General features: G+C 38.8%; 1 non-coding gene across 1 annotated transcript; it reads left to right on the top strand.

Annotated features, from left to right (window-relative positions):
* The first annotated feature begins 8404 nt into the window (after positions 1 to 8404).
* Positions 8405 to 8512, top strand: LOC148571506 (small nucleolar RNA R71). Its single transcript, XR_015908619.1, has one exon. It is a non-coding gene; the product is annotated as a small nucleolar RNA R71 (small nucleolar RNA).
* Positions 8513 to 23607: the final 15095 nt, after the last annotated feature.

Raw genomic sequence — 23607 nt, 5'->3', positions numbered from 1 at the left:
CTGAACGCCCAGACCATGCCCAAAACTGGCGTTCAACGCCAGAAACAAGGCAGGATTGGCGTTCAACGCCAGAAATGGGCAAGGATCTGGCGTTGAACGCCCAAATTGGGCAAGATCTGGCGCTGAACGCCCAAAATGGGCACAGTTCTGGCGTTCAGACGCCAGGAACAGACAAGGAGTTGGCGTCTAACGTCACTCCAGTTTCTAACTCTGGCACTCAATTGCCAGTGAGGGATCAGACACACACAAATGCTGATAACAACCCCTCTAAAAAGGCTTCTTCAACCACTTCTGTAGGCAATAAACCTGCAGCAACTAAGATTGAGGAATATAAAGCCAAGATACCTTATCCTCAAAAACTCCGGAAAGAGGAGCAGGATAAGCAATTTGCTCGCTTTGCAGATTATCTCAGGACTCTTGAAATAAAGATTCCATTTGCAGAGGCACTTGAGCAAATACCTTCTTATGCCAAGTTCATGAAAGAGATCTTGAGTCATAAGAAGGATTGGAGAGAAACAGAAGGAGTTCTTCTCACTGAAGAATGCAGTGCAGTCATTCTGAAGAGCTTTCCTGAAAAGCTTAAAGACCCTGGGAGTTTTCTGATACCATGCATATTAGAAGATAATTGTACCAAGACAACTTTACGCGATCTTGGGGCAAGCATCAACCTAATACCTGCATCCACTGTCAGAAAGCTTGGCTTACTTGATGAAGTTAAACCAACCCGAATATGTCTCCAACTTGCTGATGACTCCACTAAATACCCATCAGGCGTGATCGAAGACATGATAGTCAGAGTTGGGCCATTCACCTTTCCCACTGACTTTGTTGTGCTGGAAATGGAGGAGCACAAGAATGCTACTCTCATTCTAGGAAAACCCTTCCTAGCAACTGGACGATCCCTCATTGACGTTCAACAGGGGGAAATAACCCTGAGAGTCAATGATGATGAGTTCAAGTTGAACGCTGTCAAAGCCATGCAGCATCCAGACACATCAACAGACTGCATGAAAGTTGATCTTATTGACTCCTTGGTAGAAGAGATCAACATGGCTGAGAGTCTCGAATCAGAGTTGGAAAATATCTTTAAAGATGTTCAGCCTGATTTGGAGGACTCAGAGGACATGAAAGAGCCTCTGAAATTTCTTCTGGAAGAGAAAAAACCTCCTAAACCCGAACTCAAGCCATTACCACCATCCTTGAAATATGCATTTTTGGGAGAAGGTGACACTTTTCCAGTGATCATAAGCTCTACTTTAAATTCACAGGAAGAGGAAGCACTTATTCAAGTGCTAAGGACACACAAGACAGCTCTTGGGTGGTCCATAGGTGACCTTAAGGGCATCAGCCCAGCTAGATGCATGCACAAAATCTTATTGGAGGATAATGCCAAACCAGTGGTTCAACCACAGAGGCGGCTAAATCCAACCATGAAAGAAGTGGTGCAGAAATAGGTCACCAAATTACTAGAGGCTGGGATTATTTATCCTATTTCTGATAGCCCCTGGGTGAGCCCTGTCCAAGTCGTCCCAAAAAAGGGAGGCATGACAGTGATTCATAATGAAAAAAATGAACTGGTTCCTACAAGAACAGTTACAGGGTGGTGCATGTGTATTGACTACAGAAGGCTCAATACAGCCACCAAAAAGGATCATTTTCCTTTATCATTCATAGACCAGATGCTAGAAAGACTAGCAGGTCATGATTATTACTGCTTTTTGGATGGCTACTCAGGCTATAACCAGATTGCAGTAGATCCCCAGGATCAAGAGAAAACAGCATTCACATGTCCATCTGGAGTGTTTGCTTATAGAAAGATGCCATTTGGGCTATGTAATACGCCTGCAACCTTCCAGAGATGCATGCTCTCTATTTTCTCTGATATGGTGGAAAAATTTCTGGAAGTCTTCATGGATGACTTCTCAGTATATGGAGACTCATTCAGCTCCTGTCTTGATCACCTGAAACTTGTTCTGAAAAGATGCCAAGAGACCAACCTAGTTTTAAACTGGGAAAAATGTCACTTCATGGTGACTGAGGGGATTGTCCTTGGGCATAAAATCTCAAACAAGGGAATAGAGGTAGATCAAGCAAAAATAGAGGTAATTGAAAAATTACCACCACCTGCCAATGTTAAGGCAATCAGAAGCTTTCTGGGGCATGCAGGATTCTATAGGAGGTTTATAAAGAATTTTTCAAAAATCGCAAAACCTCTAAGTAATCTGCTAGCTGCTGACACGCCATTTGTGTTTGACACAGAGTGCCTGCAGGCATTTGAAACGCTGAAAGCTAAGCTGGTCACAGCACCAGTCATTTCTACACCAGACTGGACGTTACCATTTGAGCTAATGTGTGATGCCAGTGATCACGCCATTGGTGCAGTATTGGGACAGAGGCATGACAAGCTTCTGCATGTCATTTATTATGCTAGTCGCATTTTAAATGATGCCCAAAAAAATTACACAACCACAGAAAAAGAATTACTTGCAGTGGTTTACGCCATTGACAAGTTCAGATCATAATTAGTAGGATCAAAAGTGATTGTGTATACTGATCATGCTGCTCTTAAATATCTACTCACAAAGCAGGATTCAAAACCCAGGCTCATCAGATGGGTGTTGCTTCTGTAAGAGTTTGATATAGAAATAAGAGACAGAAAAGGGACAGAGAACCAAGTGGCTGATCATCTGTCCCGGATAGAGCCAGTAGAAGGGACGCCCCTCCCCTCTCTTGAGATCTCTGAGACTTTTCCGGATGAGCATTTATTTGCCATTCAGGAAACACCATGGTTTGCCGATATTACAAACTATAAAGCTGCAAGGTTCATACCCAAGGAGTACAATAGGATACAAAAGAAGAAATTAATTACCGATGCAAAGTACTACTTGTGGGATGAACCCTATCTCTTTAAGAGATGTGCAGACGGAATAATCCGTAGGTGTGTGCCTAGAGAAGAAGCACAGAGGATCCTATGGCATTGCCTTGGATCACAATACGGAGGCCATTTCGGAGGTGAGCGAACAGCCACCAAGGTCCTCCAATGTGGCTTCTATTGGCCCACACTCTATAAAGATTCCCGAGAGTTTGTACGTAACTGTGACAGTTGCCAAAGAGCTGGCAATCTGCCTCATGGTTACGCCATGCCTCAACAAGGAATCTTGGAGATTGAGTTGTTTGACGTATGGGAAATTGACTTCATGGGACCTTTCCCACCATCATACTCAAACACTTATATTCTGGTGGCAGTTGATTATGTATCAAAATGGGTTGAGGCCATTGCCACACCCACCAATGATACTAAAACGGTGCTGAAGTTCCTCCAGAAACATATCTTTAGCAGGTTCGGTGTCCCTAGAATACTAATCAGTGATGGGGGCACTCACTTCTGCAATAAACAGCTTTACTCTGCCATGGTTCGGTATGGAATTCGCCACAAGGTGGCTACTCCATATCTTCCACAAACTAATGGGCAAGCTGAAGTCTCTAACAGAGAATTAAAGAGAATCCTGGAACGGACAGTAAATACCCGTAGAAAGGATTGGGCACGGAGCTTGGATGATGCTCTGTGGGCTTACAAAATAGCATTCAAGACCCCTATAGGGACCTCTCCATACCAACTCGTGTATGGTAAGGCATGTCACCTGCCCGTGGAACTGGAACATAAGGCCTACTGGGCAACCAGATTCCTAAACTTTGATGCCAAATTAGCAGGAGAAAAAAGATTTCTCCAGCTAAATAAGCTAGAGGAGTTCAGATTCACAGCTTTCGAAAATGCCAAGCTTTATAAAGAGAAATCAAAAAAGTGGCATAACAGAAAGCTGTCATCTAGAATCTTTGAACCAGGACAGAAGGTTTTGCTGTTCAACTCTAGACTCAGGCTATTCCCCGGGAAATTGAAATCCCGGTGGAGGGGACCATACGTGATTATAAGCGTATCACCATATGGTTATGTAGAGCTTCAAGATATTGACTCTGACAAGAAGTTCATTGTTAATGGACAGAGAATCAAGCACTATCTTGAAGGCAATGTTGAGCAAGAGTGCTCAAGGTTGAAGCTAGATTAAAAGCTCAGCAAAGTCCAGCTAAGGACATTAAAGAAGCGCTTGTTGGGAGGCAACCCAACTTTTATTTACCTTCATGGTTTTTCATGTTTTATTAGGTTCATGATCATGTGGAGTCACAAAATAAATATTAAAAATTGAAAACGGAATCAAAAACAGCAGAAGAAAAATCACACCCTGGAGGAAGCACCTGTCTGGCGTTCAACGCCAGAACAGAGCATGGTTCTGGCGCTGAACGCCCAAAATAGGCAACATCCTGGCGCTGAACGCCCAGAACAAGCATGGTTCTGGCGTTCAACGCCAGAAATGGCTAGTAAATGGGCGTTGAACACCCAAAATGGGCACCAACCTGGCGCTGAACGCCCAGAGTTGTGTGCAAGGGCATTTTGCATGCCTAAATTGGTGCAGGGATGTAAATGCCTTGACACCTCAAGATCTGTGGACCTCACAGGATCATTTCAAGATCTGTGGACCCCACAGGATCCCCACCTTCCCTCCTCATAATCCTAGTTTTTTTTCCACATCTTCTTCTTCATCTATTCCTTCTTCTTTTGCTCGAGGGCGAGCAACATTCTAAGTTTGGTGTGGTAAAACAATTATGTGAAGGATCTATAGCTCAGTGGTAGAACATGTGGCTGCAAATCAAGAGATCTCTGAGATACCTCAGGGGATGCACTTCCCTCCACATAACTATTGGAAGCAACTGAGGATAGAAATACCAAAAATCACTAGGAATCAAGTCACAAAGGCAAGGAAGAGACATAAAAGAGCTCAAGAACATCATTGGTTCCTCAAGAAGGAAATGCCATCATCACTAAGGTGGACTCATTCCTTGTTCTTACTTTCTCTGTTTTTCGTTTTCTCTATGTTAAGTGCTTATCTATGTTTGTGTCTTCATTATATGATCATTAGTAGTAATTAGTGTCTATTTTGATTTTATCCCCAATTAAGTTATAGTCTATTTTTCTCATCATCAGCAAACATGAATAAAATAGTAGATCTTTTGAATAAGAGGCAATAAAATTTCGAGTTTTTAATAAGAAAAATCCTAATTAGTAACATGTGGTGGCAATGCTTTCTGTCTTCTGAATGAATGCTTGAATAGTGAATATGTCTTTTGAATTTGTTGTTTAAGACCGTTAAATATGTTGGCTCTTGAAAGAATGATGAACATGAGACATGTTATTGATAATCTGAAAAATCCTAAAAATGATTCTTGAAGCAAGAAAAAGCAGTAAAGAACAAAGCTTGCAGAAAAAATAATATATATATATATATATATATAATAAAATAGGCGAAAAAAAATTTAGAAAGAAAAAGAAAAAGCAAGCAGAAAAAGCCAAAAGCTCTTAAAACCAAGAGGCAAGAGCAAAAAGCCAATAACCCTTAAAACCAAAAGGCAAGGGCAAATAAAAAGGATCCCAAGGCTTTGAGCATCAGTGGATAGGAGGGCCTAAAGGAATAAAATCCTGGTCTAAGCGGCTAAACCAAGCTGTCCCTAACCATGTGCTTGTGGCGTGTAGGTGTCAAGTGAGAACTTGAGACTGAGCGGTTAAAGTCAAGGTCCAAAGCAAAAAGAAGAGTGTGCTTAAGAACCCTGGACACCTCTAATTGGGGGCTTTAGCAAAGCTGAGCCACAATCTGAAAAGGTTCACCTAATTATGTGTCTGTGGCATTTATGTATCCGGTGGTAATACTGGAAAACAAAGTGCTTAGGGCCACGGCCAAGACTCATAAAATAGCTGTGTTCAAGAATCATCACACTGAAATAGGAGAATCAATAACACTATTTGAATTCTAAGTCCCTATAGATGCCAATCACTCTGAGCTTCAATGGATAAAGTGAGATGCCAAAACTGTTCAGAAGCAAAAAGCTACTAGTCCCGCTCATCTAATTAGAATCTGAGCTTCACTCAAAAACTCTGAAATATTATTGCTTCTCAACCTATTAGTCTCCTATTTTATTTGTCTAGTTGCTTGAGGACAAGCAACAGTTTAAGTTTGGTGTTGTGATGAGCGGATATTTTATACGCTTTTTGGGGTTAATTTCATATAGCTTTTAGTATGTTTTAGTTAGTTTTTAGTTTATTTTCATTAGTTTTTAAGAAAAATTCATATTTCTGGACTTTACTATGAGTTGTGTGTTTTTCTGTAATTTCAGGTATTTTTCTGGCTGAAATTGAAAGAGCTGAGCAAAAATCTGATTCAGGCTGAAAAAGGACTGCTGATGCTGTTGGATTCTGACCTCCCTGCACTCAAAGTGGATTTTCTGGAGCTACAGAACTCGAAATGGCGTGCTTCTAATTTTCCAACAATATATAATAGTCCATACTTTGCTCAAGGATAGACGACGTAAACTGGCGTTCAACGCCAGTTCTCTGCCAATTCTGGCGTCCAGCGCCAGAAAAGGATCAAAAGCTGGAGTTGAACGCCCAAACTGGCACAAAAACTGGCGTTCAACTCCACAAATGGCCTCTACACGTGAATTGCTTAAATCTCAGCCCCAGCACACACCAAGTGGGCCCCAGAAGTGGATCTCTGCATCATCCATCATAGTTTACTCATTTTTTGTAAACCTAGGCTACTAGTTTAGTATTTAAACAACTTTTAGAGACTTATTTTGCATCTCATGACATTTTAGATCTGAACTTTGTACTCTTTGACGGCATGAGTCTCTAAACTCCATTGTTGGGGGTGAGGAGCTCTGCTATGTCTCAATGAATTAATGCAAGTATTTCTGTTTTCTATTCAAACACGCCTGTTCCTATCTAAGATGTTCATTCGCGCTTAACTGTGATGAAGGTGATGATTCGTGACACTCATCACCATTCTCAACCCATGAACGTGTGCCTGACAACCACCTCCGTTCTATATCAGATTGAATGAGTATCTCTTAAATCTCTTAATCAGAATCTTCGTGGTATAAGCTAGAATTGATGGCGGCATTCATGAGAATCCAGAAAGTCTAAACCTTGTCTGTGGTATTCCGAGTAGGATTCAAGGATTGAATGACTGTGACGAGCTTCAAACTCCTGAAGGCTGGGCGTTAGTGACAAACTCAAAGGAATCAAGGGATTCTATTCCAACCGGATTGAGAACCAACCGGTGATTAGTCGTGCTGTGACAGAGCGCGTGAGCGTAGTTTTCACTGGAAGGATGGAAGGTAGCCATTGACAACGGTGATCCACCAACACACAGCTTGCCATAGGAGGACGTGCGTGCGTGAACAAGAAGACAGAGGAAAGCAGAGATTCAGAAGACAAAGCATCTCCAAAACTCCAACATATTCTCCATTACTGCATAACAAGTAACCTTTAATCCATGCTCTCTTGTTTATTTGCAATTCAACTGATAAACATAATTGACTTCCTGACTAAGATTTACAAGATAACCATAGAATGCTTCAAACCAACAATCTCCGTGGGATTCGACCCTTACTCACGTGAGGTATTACTTGGACGACCCAGTGCACTTGCTGGTCAGTGGTACGAGTTGTGAAAAGTGTGATTCACAATTTGTGCACCAGAGGTCTTCCTCACTGGGATTCACGTCCTCTCCCTCCCTTGTAGGTTCAGCCATGATGATTAAATCAATGGCCTTGCACTCTCTCTTTGGATTCTCGTCTGTATTGCTTGGGAGAGTACTAGGAGGTGTTTCAGTGATTTTCTTACTCAGCTGGCCCACTTGTACCTCCAAATTTTTTTTATGGAGGACCTTGTTTCACTCATGAAACTTAGAGTGGCCTTGGACAGATCAGAGACTAAGTTTGCTAAATTAGATGTATTTTGTTCAGAATTCTCTGTCTGTTGCTAAGAAGATGATGGAAAAAGCTTGCTATTGCTGAGCCTGTTTTTTCCACCATTATTAAAGCCTTGTTGAGGCTTTTGTTGATCCTTCCATGAGAAATTTGGATGATTTCTCCATGATGAATTATAGGTGTTTCCATAAGGTTCACCCATGTAATTTACCTCTGCTATTGCAGGGTTATCAGGATCATAAGCTTCTTCTTCAGAAGATGCCTCTTTAGTACTGTTGGATGCGTTTTGCCATCCATTCAGACTTTGGAAAATCATGTTGACTTGCTGAGTCAACACTTTGTTCTGAGCCAATATGGCATTCAGAGCATCAATTTCAAGAACTCCCTTCTTCTGAGGCGTTCCATTATTCACTGAATTTCTCTCCGAAGTATACATGAATTGATTATTTGCAACCATGTCAATAAGTTCTTGAGCTTCTGCAGGCGTTTTCTTTAGGTGAATGGATCCACCTGCAGAATAGTCCAGTGATATCTTGGAGAACTCAGACAGACCATAATAGAATATATCCAGAATGGTCCATTCTGAAAGCATGTCAGGAGGACACCTTTTGGTCATCTGCTTGTATCTTTCCCAAGCTTCATAGAGGGATTCACCATCTTTTTACTTGAAGGTCTGAACATCCACTCTAAGCTTGCTCAGCTTTTGAGGAGGAAAGAACTTAGCAAAGAAGGCCGTGACCAGCTTATCCCAAGAGTTCAGGCTATCTTTAGGTTGTGAGTCCAACCATGTTCTAGCTCTGTCTCTTACAGCAAAAGGGAAAAGCATGAGCCTGTAGACTTCAGGATCTACTCCATTAGTCTTAACAGTCTCACAGATCTGTAGGAACTCAGTTAAAATTTGGTAGGGATCTTCTGATGAAAGTCCATGGAATTTGCAGTTCTGTTGCATTAGAACAACTAATTGAGGTTTCAGCTCAAAATTGTTTGCTCCAATGGTAGGGATTGAGATGCTTCTTCCATCAAACTTGGAAGTAGGTGTAGTATAATCACCAAGCATCCTTCTTGCATTATTATTATTTTCGGCTGCCATCTCCTCTTCCTTTTCGAAAAATTCTGTAAGGTTGTCTCTGGATTGTTGTAATTTAGCTTCTCTTAGTTTTCTCTTCAGAGTCCTTTCAGGTTCTGGATCAGCTTCAACAAGAATGCCCTTTTCCTTGTTCCTGCTCATATGAAAGAGAAGAGAACAAGAAAAGAAGAGGAATCCTCTATGTTACAGTAAAGAGGTTCCTTATTGTTAGTAGAAGAAGAAAGGAATAAGAGTGAAGAAGAATGGATAATCCAAACACAAGGGTAAGGATAGGAGCAGAGATATGAGATGAAAAGAAGTGTTAGTAAGTAATTAAATGAATAGAAGAAGATGAAAGGGAGGAGTTTTCAAAAATAATTTTTGAAAAGGGGTTGATGATTTTCGAAAATTAAAGGAAAAATAAAATTAAAATTAAAATTTAAAACAATTAATTAATTAAAAAGAATTTTTGAAAAAGAGTGAGGTATTTTCGAAAATTAGAGAGGGAAGAGTAGTTAGGTAGTTTTGAAAAAGATAAGAAACAAACAAAAAGTCAATTAGTTAGTTGAAAAAGATTTGAAAATCAATTTTGAAAAGATAAGATAAGAAGTTAGAGAAGATATTTTAAAATCAAATTTTTTAAAAAATATGATTTAAAAAGATATGATAGAAAGATATGATTAAAATTAGTTTTGAAAAAGATTTGAATTTTAAAATCAAAATTAATGACTTGACTCACAAGTAATCACAAGATATGATTCTAAAACTTAAAGTTTGAATCTTTCTTAACAAGAAAGTAACAAACTTGAAATTTTTGAATCAAAACATTAATTGTTGATAATATTTTCGAAAATTATGAGATAAAATTAAGAAAAAAATTTTTGAAAAATATTTTTAAAATTTTTGAAAATAAATAAGAAATGAAAAAGATTTTGAAAAAGATAAGATTTTTAAATTGAAAATTTGATTTGACTCATAAGAAACAACTAGATTTTAAAAATTTTTGAAAAACTCAATCCAAATTTTTGAAATTTATGAGATAAAAAAGGGAAAGATAAATTTTTTATTTTTGAATTTTTAATGAAGAAAGAGAAAAACATGAAAAATAACACATAACATAAAAATTATGAATCAAAACACACAATGCATGCAAGAACATTATGAACGTCAAGATGAACACCAAGAACACTTTGAATGTCAAGATGAACACTAAGAACTTATTTTTGAAAAATTTTCAAGAAAAGAAAACATGCAAGACACCAAACTTAAAGATTTTTATTCTTTAGACATTAATAATTCAAGAATGCATATGAAAAACAAGAAAAGACACAAAACAAGAAAATATGAAGATCAAACAAGAAGACTTACCAAGAACAACTTGAAGATCATGAAGATCACTATGAATGCATGAATTTTCGAAAAATACATAAATTTTTAGAAAAATGCCATTGACACAAAACTAAAAGAATTGACTCAAGACTCAAACAGACAACATAAAATATTTTTTATTTTTATGATTTTATTATTTTTTTTTTGGATTTTTGTATATTTTTTCGAAAACATATAGGAAAGAGGAAGTAATGAATTCAAATTCCTCAATCAAGATTCCAGGAATCATACCAAGTTAGTCTAAAGCTTGATGGCCAGCCAAGATTCAACATACCATATTGAAACTTTAGAATTCATTCTTAAAAATTTAGAATGATTTTCGAAAACAAAAGGAAAAAAAATTTTTGAAAGATTTTTGAAGAATTTTTGAAAATAAATCAAAAAGAAAATTACCTAATCTGAGCAACAAGATGAACCATCAGTTGTCCAAACTCGAACAATCCCCGGCAACGGCGCCAAAAACTTGGTGTGCGAAATCGTGATCATTCCTTCCTTGGTAACGGCGCTAAAAACTCAATACGCACGTTCATGTTCTTAATTCTGTTTCACAACTTCGTACAACTAACCAGCAAGTGCACTGGGTCGTCCAAGTAATAAACCTTACGTGAGTAAGGGTCGATCCCACGGAGATTGTCGGCTTGAAGCAAGCTATGGTCACCTTGTAAATCTCAGTCAGGCGGATTCAAATGTATTAAGAGATTATAGCGTTCTAAAAGATAATTAAAATAGGATAGAGATACTTATGTAAATCATTGGTGAGAATTTCAGATAAAAGTATAGAAATGCTTTCGTTCCTCTAAACCTCTGCTTTCCTGCTGTCTTCATCCAATCAGTCCTACTCCTTTCCATGGCAAGCTGTATGTTAGGCATCACCGTTGTCAATGGCCACCTGTCCTCTCAGTGAAAATGGTCCAATGTGCTGTCACTGCATGGCTAATCATCTGTCGGTTCTCGATCATACTGGAATAGGATTTACTATCCTTTTGTGTCTGTCACTACGCCCAGCACTCGCGAGTTTGAAGCTCGTCACAGTCATTCAATCCCTGAATCCTACTCGGAATACCACAGACAAGGTTTAGACTTTCCGGATTCTCAAGAATGGCCGTCCATGGGTTCTAACTTATACCACGAAGATACTAATAACTCGGACTTGGTCCCCTGTATTAGATATCCAAGAGATACTCATTCTAGCTTGTTTGCATGTAAAATGGAAGTGTTTGTTAGGAACGCATTCATAAGTGAGAATGATGATGAGCGTCACATAATCATCACATTCATCATGTTCTTGGGTGCGAATGAACATCTTAGAAGCGGAATAAGTTGAATTGAATAGAAAAATAGTAGTACTTTGTATTAATTTATGAGGAACAGCAAAGCTCTACACCTTAATCTATGGAGTGTAGAAACTCTACCGTGGAAAATACATAAGTGATAAGGTCCAGGCATGGCCGAATGGCCAGCCTCCCAAAAGTCTAAGATAGCATAAAACTAATCAAAGATCTGATTCGAAGATGTAAATACAATAGTAAAAAGTCCTATTTATACTAAACTAGTTACTAGGGTTTACAGAATGAGTAATTGATGCAGAAATCCACTTCTGGGACCCACTTGGTGTGTGCTTAAGCTGAGCATTGAGCTTTACACGTGTAGAGGCTTCTCTTGGAGTTGAACGCCAGTTTGTAACCTGTTTCTGGCGTTTAACTCCACTTTGCAACCTGTTTTTGGCGTTTGACTCCAGAATGCAGCATGGAACTGGTGTTCAACGCCAGTTTACATCATCTATCCTTAATAAAAGTATGGACTATTATATAATTCTGGAAAGCCCTGGATTTCTACTTTCCAACGCAATTAAGAGCGCGCCATTTGGAGTTCTGTAGCTCCAGAAAATTTACTTTGAGTGCAGGGAGGTCAGAATCCAACAGCATCTGCAGTCCTTCTTCAACCTCTGAATCTGATTTTTGCTCAAGTCTCTCAATTTCAGCCAGAAAATACCTGAAATCACAGAAAAACACACAAACTCATAGTAAAGTCCAGAAATGTGAATTTAGCATAAAAACTAATAAAAACATTCCTAAAAGTAACTAGATCCTACTAAAAATATACTAAAAACAATGCCAAAAAGCGTATAAATTATCCGCTCATCACGTATGCGTGGACACCCTTTCTTCACTACACTTCTTTTCTTCTCCTATTTCCATTTCTTTCCTTCACCTTTCTTCCTCCCTTCTCCTATACCTCATCCAACACCACGATACACCATCAACCATTAGTTAGTTTAGTTAGTTAGCTATTTTGATGGTTTAAATTTTGTTTAATTTTCCATTTTTCATGATAAGTGTTGGATTATTGATTTTGTTTGCTATATATTGTTGTTTATTCCTAATTGCATGCTATCTTAGCATAATTGTTTTTAGATATTCATTGTTGGATTCCTTGATTGAGCTTATAATTTGTTACTTGGTTTTGAATTTTTCATGCTTAATTTTGTGAATACCAAGTACACTAGACATTGCCTTCAAGCATCTTAATTCTTTTGAATTGCATGATTTGGCCACCATGTGATTTGAATTCTTTTCTTTGATTAGGCAATTTCTTGATAGTGGATGTTGTGTATTTATCTCAATGCATTGTGCTTCTTGATCATATGCAACCATATGTTATATATTTGTTTGAATGCTCTCATGCTTCTTTATTGCTTGTTTGGTTGTCTTAACCCACAAGTTTAGAGCATCTCAAGCACACTAGGATGAGTGAAGTGCATGTTCCTTTTTGTGTAATTGTGACATGGGACTTTTTATGTTAGTGAGTGTTCTAGACCGCATGCATCTTAGAACTTACACACTTGTTTCATTAATGTCACACATTAGATCACTCACCCCATTCTAGTGATTTATCTCATTCCAACGATGTATGCTTTCTTGCTTTTGCATTCACTTTTCTTACTATCCGGTCTTCTAATTTTAGGATGAGTCATTATAAGCTAAAACGGAAGCGGAAGAAAGAACACGCAGCACCGGTTGACCTACCAGCTGAAGGTAGCAATTCGAAGAGTCACCGTACCCCCTTGGTCATTTTTGAATGCACCGAGGACGGTGCAAACTTTTAAGTGTGGGGAGGTCGTCCGACCATTCGGCATTTTTGGGTGACAAATTTCTAATCCCAACACTTTTATATTTCATTTTAGGTCTTTTAGGATTTTTTGTTGCATTTTCTTATCTTTGCATATGTATACATAATAAGCTTAGTTAAAATAATAAAATTTTTCAAGAAATTTATCTATAGGGCACCACCTCAATTGATTTGAGTAAAAACTTTTCATAGAACTTGCTTGAATTATATATATTGTGAAACATGATTTTTGAGCTAAGAACACACAACCTTGTGAGATTTGAGCCTTAATGGTGTGGTTACATCTTATAACCACTTATTTTTTCCTTCTTGTGTGCATTATTCTCTTCCTATGATTGTAACCGTTGATTTGTTTGATTCTTTATGTCCATTATTTTGTGTAGACATGCATTTATATGATTGAGGCCATCATTTCATTTAGCTCACTTACCCAAAAAGCCTTACCTTTTATCTTCCTTTGTTAGCCAACTTTGAGCCTACGATTAACCCACTTTGTTCTTAATTTTTTAGCACATTACAAGTCTTGAAGCGGAAAATAATAAATGTCCTTACTTTGGATCTTTGATTAGCTTAGACTAGTGAGTGTGTATCATTCAAGAGTGGGGAAATTTGGGACATTGGTTGAGAAAAGGATAGTTTTGTTGAAAATAGTGGGAATTGAGTGCATGCTCATGTATTAATCAAATGTTAGACCTTATGCATTGATGTTCTTGTATATAGAAAGAAAAAAAATGAGAAAATAAAAAGAAAAAAATATATCAAAAGAAAAAAAATAGAAAAGAAAGAAAAAAGAAAAAAAAAAGAAATAAAAAGGGGACAAAATGCCCCAAAGTAAAGTTCAATAAAAATCAATGCATAAGTGTTGTGAAATGAAAAGAAAGTACATGAGTATGTGAAAAAAAGTGAAGAATGGGTAGTTAGGTTAGCTTTGAAATTGTATAGGCTGCCATAGGTTAGGTGGAAAGTTTAAACTTATCAAAGATTCAAATTTCAAGTCCACTTGACCAAATATGCATCCTTACCTTGACCCTAGCCCCATTACAACCTAAGAAAATACCTCATGATATTTGTATGCATGCATGAAATAAATGTTGATTGTTAGATAAAACACAAATCTTAGAAAGCATGATTAGGGGAGAATTGAGTGAATCAACCCTAAACACTTGAGCGACTAGAGTGCAAACACTTCCGGTGAGGGTTCGATTGCTCAATTACATGTTTTCACCTATGATCATCACTTTTCTTGCAAGTTTGTAAACTCTTTACTAACTCAATTGAATTGTGGTTTGGCATGGTTGTTAATACCTTAGCCCTTGTGCTTATATATGCTTTCTTGGGAGTTGAGTTATTTTGACTAAGTAGTTGCATTCATTTAAATAGTTGTATTTAGGTAGATTGCATTTAGTTGTTACATTGAATAAATGTTGATACCCTTTATTTCCTTCTTGATTTAGCATGAGGACATGATATGGTTTAAGTATGGGGAGGTTGATAAACCCCATTTTTAAGGTTTATCTTGTGCTTAATTTAGGGGATTTTATCACCTTTTACCCACATTTATCTAAAGAAATAGCATGGTTTCATGATTACCTCCTAATTTGTGCTTAAGTATGAAAACATACTTTTTAGGCCCTTAATTGCCAATTTTGATTCACCTTTGATTTCACTAGATGCCTTGATGTGTGTGTTAGTGATTTCAGGTTGAAAAGGCTAGGAATGGATCAAAGGAATGAAGAGAAAATCATGCAAAATGGAGAAATCATGGAAAAGCAAGGATTTGGGATGAGATCAACGACGCGCACGCGCAGCAGACGCGCACGCGTGGATTGTGAGGTCGCATGGCGACGCATACGCACACATCACGCGTACGCGTGGATGGAAAATTGCCAAGCGACGCGTACGCGTGCTGTACGCGTACGCGTCGATGCTTGCACATGACCCACTTAAAGTGAATCCGCTGGGGGCGATTTCTGGGCTTCCCAGGCCCAAACCCAACTCATCTCTGTTGCTATTTGACCCAAGGACTGAAGGGGAATCACAATTTTTTGAACACATTACATTAGTTTAGTTTAGTTGAGTTTTGGAGGGAAAGTTAGTTTCTAGAGAGAGAAGCTCTCACTTCTCTCTAGAATTAGGATTAGGATTAGGTTTTAGTTTTCTCCTTCTAGATCTAGATCTTCTTCTTCTCTTGCTTAAATTTTACTTTAGTTTTATGAATTCTTATGTAGACCTCCATTTCTCTTCCAATGCAATTTATGATTTCCATGCTTTTTCATGTTTGATTTGATTTTCTATTATGGATCTATTACCTTTGTAGTTAGATCTCTCTTTAATTCTTGCAATTCATGTTGTTTACCTTTATTTCCTTTTATGTATTTGATGAAATGCCTCTTTTAGCTATGAGTTATATTTTTCTCCTTTTGGCTTTGGTAGAGTAATTAGTGACTCTTGAGTTATCTAATGCTTTTGTCGATTGATAATTAGAAGTTGCTAATTGCCTTGAATGCCACTAAAGCTAGTCTTTCCTTTAGGATTTGGCTAGGACTTGTGGAATCAAGTTAATCCATCCAATTGGCTTTCCTCCATGGTTAGGGGTTAACTAAGTGGGAGCAATGGACAATTCTCATCACAATTGATAAGGATAGCTAGGATAGGACTTCTAGTTCTCATACCTTGCCAAGAGCTTTTCTAGTTGTTAGTTTATTCCTTTTGCAATTTACAATTCTTGTTTCTTATTCCAAAAACCCCAAAACATACCTCTAACCAATAACAAGAACACTTTATTGCAATTTCTAGGGAGAACGACCCGAGATTTGAATACTTCGGTTATTATTTTTAGAGGTTTGTACCTGTGACAAACAATCTTTTGTATAAAAGGATTATTGTTGGTTTAGAAACTATACTTGCAACGAGATTTCATTTGTGAAATTCTGAACCGTCAATTTTTTCATTCATTAGGGTCCCTGCGTGTGATGATAGTTTGCAGGAGCATCATCCATATAATAGCCCTGGTCAGATGTTGTCGGACTTGCTAGGTAGTGAGGGGCTCAATGCAAAGTTTGGAGGGTCACATTTTCTAGATGAGATCAGCATGATAATGCAGGAGGATGAGCTAGCCAGGCGTATGTCTCCGCTTGGTGGACCCCAGGCTCGGGTAGATGTCGACCTGAATGAGCCTCCTTCTGGACCGATCGACGACACATTTGCGCTGGGTGGGGCACCCCCACTGCTTTCGCGGGGCCCAGTTCATCACAGGTTGGTCTGTCTACATCGCATGCAGTCACACCAGATGCAGATCCGCAGGGAGAGGACGATGACTCGAACGGTGACGACGACGGGGTGGTGATGAGATCCCCCTGGCACAGAGAGGCCGGCGAGTGATAAACTTCAATTTTGTGGTTTATCTTATGCTTAATTTGGGGGATTTTATCAATTTTTCTCACATTTATTCAATGAAATAGCATGATTTTGTAATTCTCCCCAAATTTGTGCTTAAGTGTGAAAACATGCTTTTTAGGCCCTAAAATTGGTGATTTTAATTCACTTTAATTCCATTCGATGCCTTGATATGTTTATTGAGTGATTTCAGGTCCATAAGGCAAGTATTGGATGGAAGAAGTGAGGAGAAAAGCATGCGAAGTGGGAGAACTCATGAAGAAATGAAGGAACCGTAAATCTGTCAAGCCTGACCTCTTCGCACTCAAACGACCATAACTTGAGCTACAGAGGTCCAAATGAGGCAGTTTTAGTTGTGTTGGAAAGCTAACATCTGGGACTTCAAAATGATATAAAATTTGCCATATGTTGCTTCGCGTATAGGGGCGCGCATGCACCATGTATGCGTGCGCACCAATGCTGCTCGTGGCCCACTAAAGTGAAATCGCCCCCAGCGATTTCTGAAGTACTTTGGGCCCAACCCAACTCATTTCTGATGCTGTTTCATGCAGAATTTAAGCTTGGGCAAAGGGGGGAGCAATTGTTTGTAGCATTAGCATCATGTAGGTTAGTTTCTAGAGAGAGAAGCTCCCTCTTCTCTCTAGAATTAGGTTAGTCTAGGTTAATCTCTTCTAGGTTTAGGTTTAATCTCATGTTTTTATCTTATTTTTTTTAGGAATTCTTACTTCTACTCTTTCATTCTCTTAGTTTATGATGTTAATTTCCCTTTTATGCTCTCTTTTATGTTCATGGATGCTCTTGTTGGATTTGATTTACATTTAATGAAATTTAATGTTTGATGTTCTTTTAATTGATGATTTGAGTTGTGATCTTACTTTCCTTGCAATCGGTAGTTGGTAGATTTATTATTCTTGCATTTTTACTATGCTTTCCTTTTATGCCTTCCAAGTGTTTGATAAAATGCTTGGTTGGATGTTAGAGTAGATTTTGAGCATTCTTGGCTTGGAAAGAGTAATTAGGCAATCTTGAGACATAAAAACCCAACTCATGTTGGTAATCTAGAGTTGTTAGCTAATATTGTTTCCATTGACGCTAATCTTTTGCTAATTTAATTAGTAAGTTGATTAGGACTTTTGGATTGAGATTAGCTAGTCTTGTTAGACTTTCTCTCATGGAAGATAACCTAAATCTTCTTCCAATGTTGGAGATGACGTAATAAGATAAATTCTTGTTTATATTTGTGACATGATTAATTAGTCTTGTTTGACATTCTCCCTATGTGAAGATGACATGATACCTTCTTCCGTTTCTTGGAGTTGACTAAATAAGATGAATTAATCAATGTATGACTAGGATAGAAAGCCTATGATCTCAATTCTTGCCATGAATGTGGCTCTTTATTACTTGCTTTCTTTAGTTACTTGCTTGATTTACTTTTCTTGTCATTTATTTTCCGCCTCTTATAAACAAAACCCCTTGTCCCCTTCATAGCCAATAATCATTCACTTCATTGCAATTCCTTGTGAGACGACCCGGAGTCTAAATACTTCGGTTAATTCTTATTTGGGGTTTGTTACTTGTGACAACCAAATTTAATTTGATGTGAGATTTGTTTGTTGGTTTGGAGCTATGCTTACAACGAAGTAATTCTTTTATATAAGAAGAAAATCTAGACCGACGACAAATTTTCAACATCAAATAAATGGCACCGTGACAAACCCCAATTTGAGGATTTATCTTGTGATGATTTCAGGGGTTTTATCAATGATTCCACACACTTTCTATATGAAAATACAAGATTTTGCATTCCTTTCCTAGTTGCGCCTCATGAATGAAAACATGCTTATTTCGCACTAAAATAGATACATTTCTAATCTTCTCTTGATGCCATTCGATGTCGTGACTTGTGTGTTAAGTGGTTTCAGGATATAGAGTAGGAATGGACCGAAAGAGAGAAGGAAGATGGGTACAAAGGAAGGAAGCATGAGGATTAAGCTTTGGAGGTTTCCGCATGGGCGCGTGCGCGCACCTTGCGCGCCCGCGCGGATAGAGCAACGCGAAGCCAAAGCCAAGAAGCCGGCTTGAGAAGCGGCTAAGCCAGGATCTTCATGGGCGCGCACGCGTACATCACGCCTCCGCGCACATTAAAAGACGTCTCAACGGCGCGTGCGCGTACCTTGCACGTGCGCGTACCTTGCACGTGCGCGCCGATTTGCGAATATGATTTTTTAAGAAGTCACGTGACTTAGGCATGGAGGCAGTTGAGGATCCCACTCTTGGAGAAACACCTTGGTGGGAAAAGCTTAAGAAGACCAAAGGAACAAGGGTTAAGGACACTTTTAGTTCATTTTCTTCTAGATCTAGATATTTTCCTTTTTTTGGAGAGAGGAGAGAGTTAGTTACATTTTTTGGGAGAAGAAGAGGGAGATTCCAAGCTTCACTAGGGTTCATCCTCATCTAATTTCTGAATTTTCAATGACTTTTTGGTGAGATCCACTACAATTCTCACTCCACTTTGTTCATGTCATAGATTTTCTTCTCCAATTTCAAGTAGTAGATACAATTGATCAATTCTCATAGATCTAGAATTCAACTTTGTAATTTTGGATTTCATCTCTATTTTGGATTTTCATTGCTACTCTTTGAGATTTGTTGTTAGATCTTTGTGTTGCAATACTTTCAATTTGACTTTTCTTCTCATTTTACTATGACTTTCCTTCTTGCTCATCACATGTTTGATAAAATGACAACACTAGCTATGGAGTAGAATTCTCACACTTGGCATAGGGTTTGGTCTTTGGAAGAAGTTGAATAGTGTATCAATAGTTGATTTGGAATTAGGGATTGCTAGTTGGCTTGGAGTGCACTAAAGCTAGATTCCCATAAGGTGAAGCTAGGACTTGTGACTCAAGTTGATTACTTTCATTTGATCTTCCTCTATACCTAGGGGATAACTAAATGGAGCAAGGCCTAATTGTTGTCAACATTGAATGGACTATAAGGATAGGATTTCTAATGCCAACCCTAAGCCAAGTCTTTTGATAATTGATTGTTTGTTTCTCATTGCTTTGCTAAAACCTTCAAAGAATTCCAACAAAGCTTACTAAATCAATAAGATGCACACTTTGGCAATTCCAAGGGAGAACGACTCGGGAGACTAGTACTCTCGGATATAGATTGTAGATTTGTTTGATGAAGGATTTTGCGTCGGTTTAGACTATATTACGATTGATCATTTGATAATTTCTATACCGGCAAAAATCTATTTGTCACACCGTTGCCGGGGAGTTGCAATGGTGTTATGTTATTGGCTATTGTATATATGTTAATATGCTTCTTTGCTAGTTTTTGATTGTTTTAGGAGTTAGTTTTTATTAGTTCTTATTAGTCTTTGTTTTCATTTTCTCTTGCTATTATGAATTCTCATCACTTTGGCTATGAGTTTGGCTCAAATTATGTTGTAGGGAATGGGAACTATAATGACAATATGCATCAAGGATGGAACAATCAAAGGTGGGAGGAGCCTCAAAGGATTGATCAACCTTATTGGCAACAACAACCTCTGGTTTCTTATGGGTATAATTCTCATCCTAATGCATATCAATCTAATGGATATGGTGACCTTTATTGTGATTGTCAACAACCACCACCACATGCCTATGAACCACCCCCTCAATATAATTTTGAACTACCTTACTCACAAGCCCCCTACTACCAAACATCCCCATATGACCCTAATCCTTATCCACCATACCAACCATCTTATGAACCATATGAACTATTCATGGAACCACCACCATTCCAACACAATTACTCTCAAGAACCACCTCAATATACACCATCTCCATACCCTTGCCAAGATGAACCAATTTCCAATTATGAAACCTCCTTTCCAAATAATGAACCTTCTTTTTCCATCCCTTTCCTTCTTGGTGGCCGACCTAAAAGGAAAGAGAAAGAAAGGAAATTAAGCCTATAATAAAGATATCAAAGCAAATAGAATATAGGCGAGGGCTAATGCCAATTAAAAGTAAGGTTCTCACTACATGTTAGCTACGCATGTGAGTGAGAAAGCAATATAGGCAAAGGGCATATCAATTAATACTTGATGCAAGAAAAAAGTCAAAGCATGAGTACATGTCATAAAGAGCATGTTGCATCAAGCTTAATCAATAATTGACACAAACAAGATTAGTGATAAGCATGAGAGTATTTGGTCCCATCCTAACTCAATGATGATGAGGTACAAAAACAAGGGATCATGAGTCAGGAAGGACTAAAGCACTAATCTTGTGTGTAGAGTAAATATTACAATTAATGCCAAACAAGTCACAAAGCACCAAGAGTAACCAAGAAATTCTCAACAATTGAGTAAGAGCATTCAACACCATTATTAAAACAAGAACTTAGAAAAGAAAACAAGAACAAGTAATAAAAACAAAATTAACATGCAATGAATGAAACTAGGCAAATGCAATAAAAGAAAATGGAAGAAAAGAAATTTTTTTATATCGGCGCGGACACGTCATGCACGCTTCCGCGCCGATGCGCAGTTTGGCCAAAGGACGCGTACGCGCCAGGTGCGCGCACGCGTGAGTTGTAGGCACAGAATAGGCACAAAGTGGGCATAACTCTCTGGTTTTTGGTTGAGAGGGCAGGTAGCGCTATCGGCGCGCACGCGCACAGCGTGCGTGCGCGCACATTACGCAATTAGCTTCAGGGACGCGTACGCGCCAGGTGCGCGCACGCACGGGTGGTTCGTGCTTCTGGCATGGTGCTGGCGCAGTGTAGGCGCAACTCTCGGGTCAATGTATGGAGGGGTGAGATTTTTCAATCCACGCGTCCGCGCACATGGCGCGCCCGCGTGGATGGTTGAAAATGTTTGAGGCACGCGCACGCGCAGGTTGGTGCTCTGTTTTTCAAAATTTTTCCAAATTCTTGCACCAAACCAAGCATTCCAAACCTCCAAACACCTTAAAACCTTATTTAACATATTATACTACCAAATAAACTCAACAAACAAAACAAAACATGAAATCAAACCTATTCTACCAATATTTACAAAAGAGAAAAATGAAAAGAGTTTACCATGGTGGGGTGTCTCCCACCTAGCACTTTTATTTATTGTCCTTAAGTTGGACTTATGGGGAGCTCTTCTTAAGGTGGCTTGTGCTTGTAACCATCTTGGAACATCCACCAATGCTTGAATCTCCAATAAGCTCCATTCTTCAGTGTTAATATCTTCAAGCTTTGATGGAGTTTTTCACAAACCATGAGCTCCCAAAGTTGATTTTTCTTGCGCGATCCGGGATCCCACACTTTGTTTTGACACCCATCTTCAAATTGATCATCATGATTCTACTTGGGTGGTTTAGCCTTGGAATTCTCAAAGAAGCTTCCAAACAACCTCCTAGACCCATGCCATTTGGTTTTACACCAACCATTGCCATTCAACTTTGAGCATGCAACCATTATGAACTTAGAGTGACGTTTCCAACCACTACACAACTCTCTCTTACTCTTAACTCCACAAAGAGCTCTAAGTTGACCATCATTTTTAATCAAACCATATTCAAGTGAGAAAGTGAAGCTTAGGGATAAGAATTTTACCCACTTGAATGTTGTGTAGGATGGTGACTTAGGAAGGGTGGTCCCAATGATCTTGCAAGCTCCACTCCCTTGTGCTCTTCCTTGACTATCTCCACCTCTTTGCAACTTCCTTCAACTTCAACATCTTCCTCTTGGTGGCTCTCTTCCAATTCAATCTCTTCTTCATTGCTCACCAAGGGTATGGGAGGTGAGGTGTCTTCTTCTTTAATCTCCATGTCAAGTCCAATGGGAGAGAATTCAATTGTACATAGGAATTCCTCAATGATTGAATCCATCTCTTGGTCAACCTCTTCAAAGTCTTCAATCAAGATATGCTTTGGAGGTTGTACACCCTCCTCAACATCAATATCAAACTTCTTGAAAGAGGGCTCTCTAATGCTACATCCCCATGGACTTCCAACATCTCCTATGTTTTCAACCACTTCTTCCGGCTCATTTATCTCAACTTCTTCCCATTGTGACAATTCTTTCTTCAACTCCTCTTCTTCATCTTGAAGCTCTAAGCTCACTCCCTCACTATGCTCCTTCATTGCTACTCCACATTCAACGATGGGAGTTTCTTGATCGCATAGGCTTAGGCGGGAGGAGACCATATTGCTAACGGCTTCCGCTAGGATAGCCATCTTGGCTTCTAGCTCCTTAAACTCTTTTTGGTTCTCTTCTTCCCTTCGAATGTAAGAACTAACACATTCTTGGAGAGAATCATCCATTGGAGGTGGTGTGGAAAAAGAAGGTTCATTGTTTGGAAATGAGGTTTCATAATTGAAAGTTGGTTCATCTTGGCAAGGGTATGAAGATGGGGTATATTGAGGTGGTTCTTAAGAGTAATTGTGTTGAAATAGTGGTGGTTCCATGTATGGTTCATATGGTTCATAAGGTGGTTGGTATGGTGGATAAGGATTAGGGTCATATGGAGGTATTTGGTAGTAGGGGCTTGTGAGTAAGGTGGTTCAAAATTATATTGAGGGGGTGGTTCATAGGCATGTGGTGGTGGTTGTTGACAATCACAATAAGGGTCACCACATCCATTAGATTGATATGCATTAGGATGAGAATTATACCCATAAGAAACCAGAGGTTGTTGTTGCCAATAAGGTTGATCAATCCTTTGAGGCTCCTCCCACCTTTGATTGTTCCATCCTTGATGCATATTGTCATTATAGTTCCCATTCCCTACAACATAATTTGAGCCAAACTCA

Source organism: Arachis ipaensis, chromosome B3, assembly GCF_059453495.1.
Source record: "Arachis ipaensis isolate K30076 ecotype BB chromosome B3, ASM5945349v1, whole genome shotgun sequence".
Classification (NCBI taxonomy): domain Eukaryota; kingdom Viridiplantae; phylum Streptophyta; class Magnoliopsida; order Fabales; family Fabaceae; genus Arachis; species Arachis ipaensis.
The sequence above is the reverse complement of the archived record's forward strand: the minus strand, read 5'-3'. Positions and strand labels throughout refer to the sequence as shown.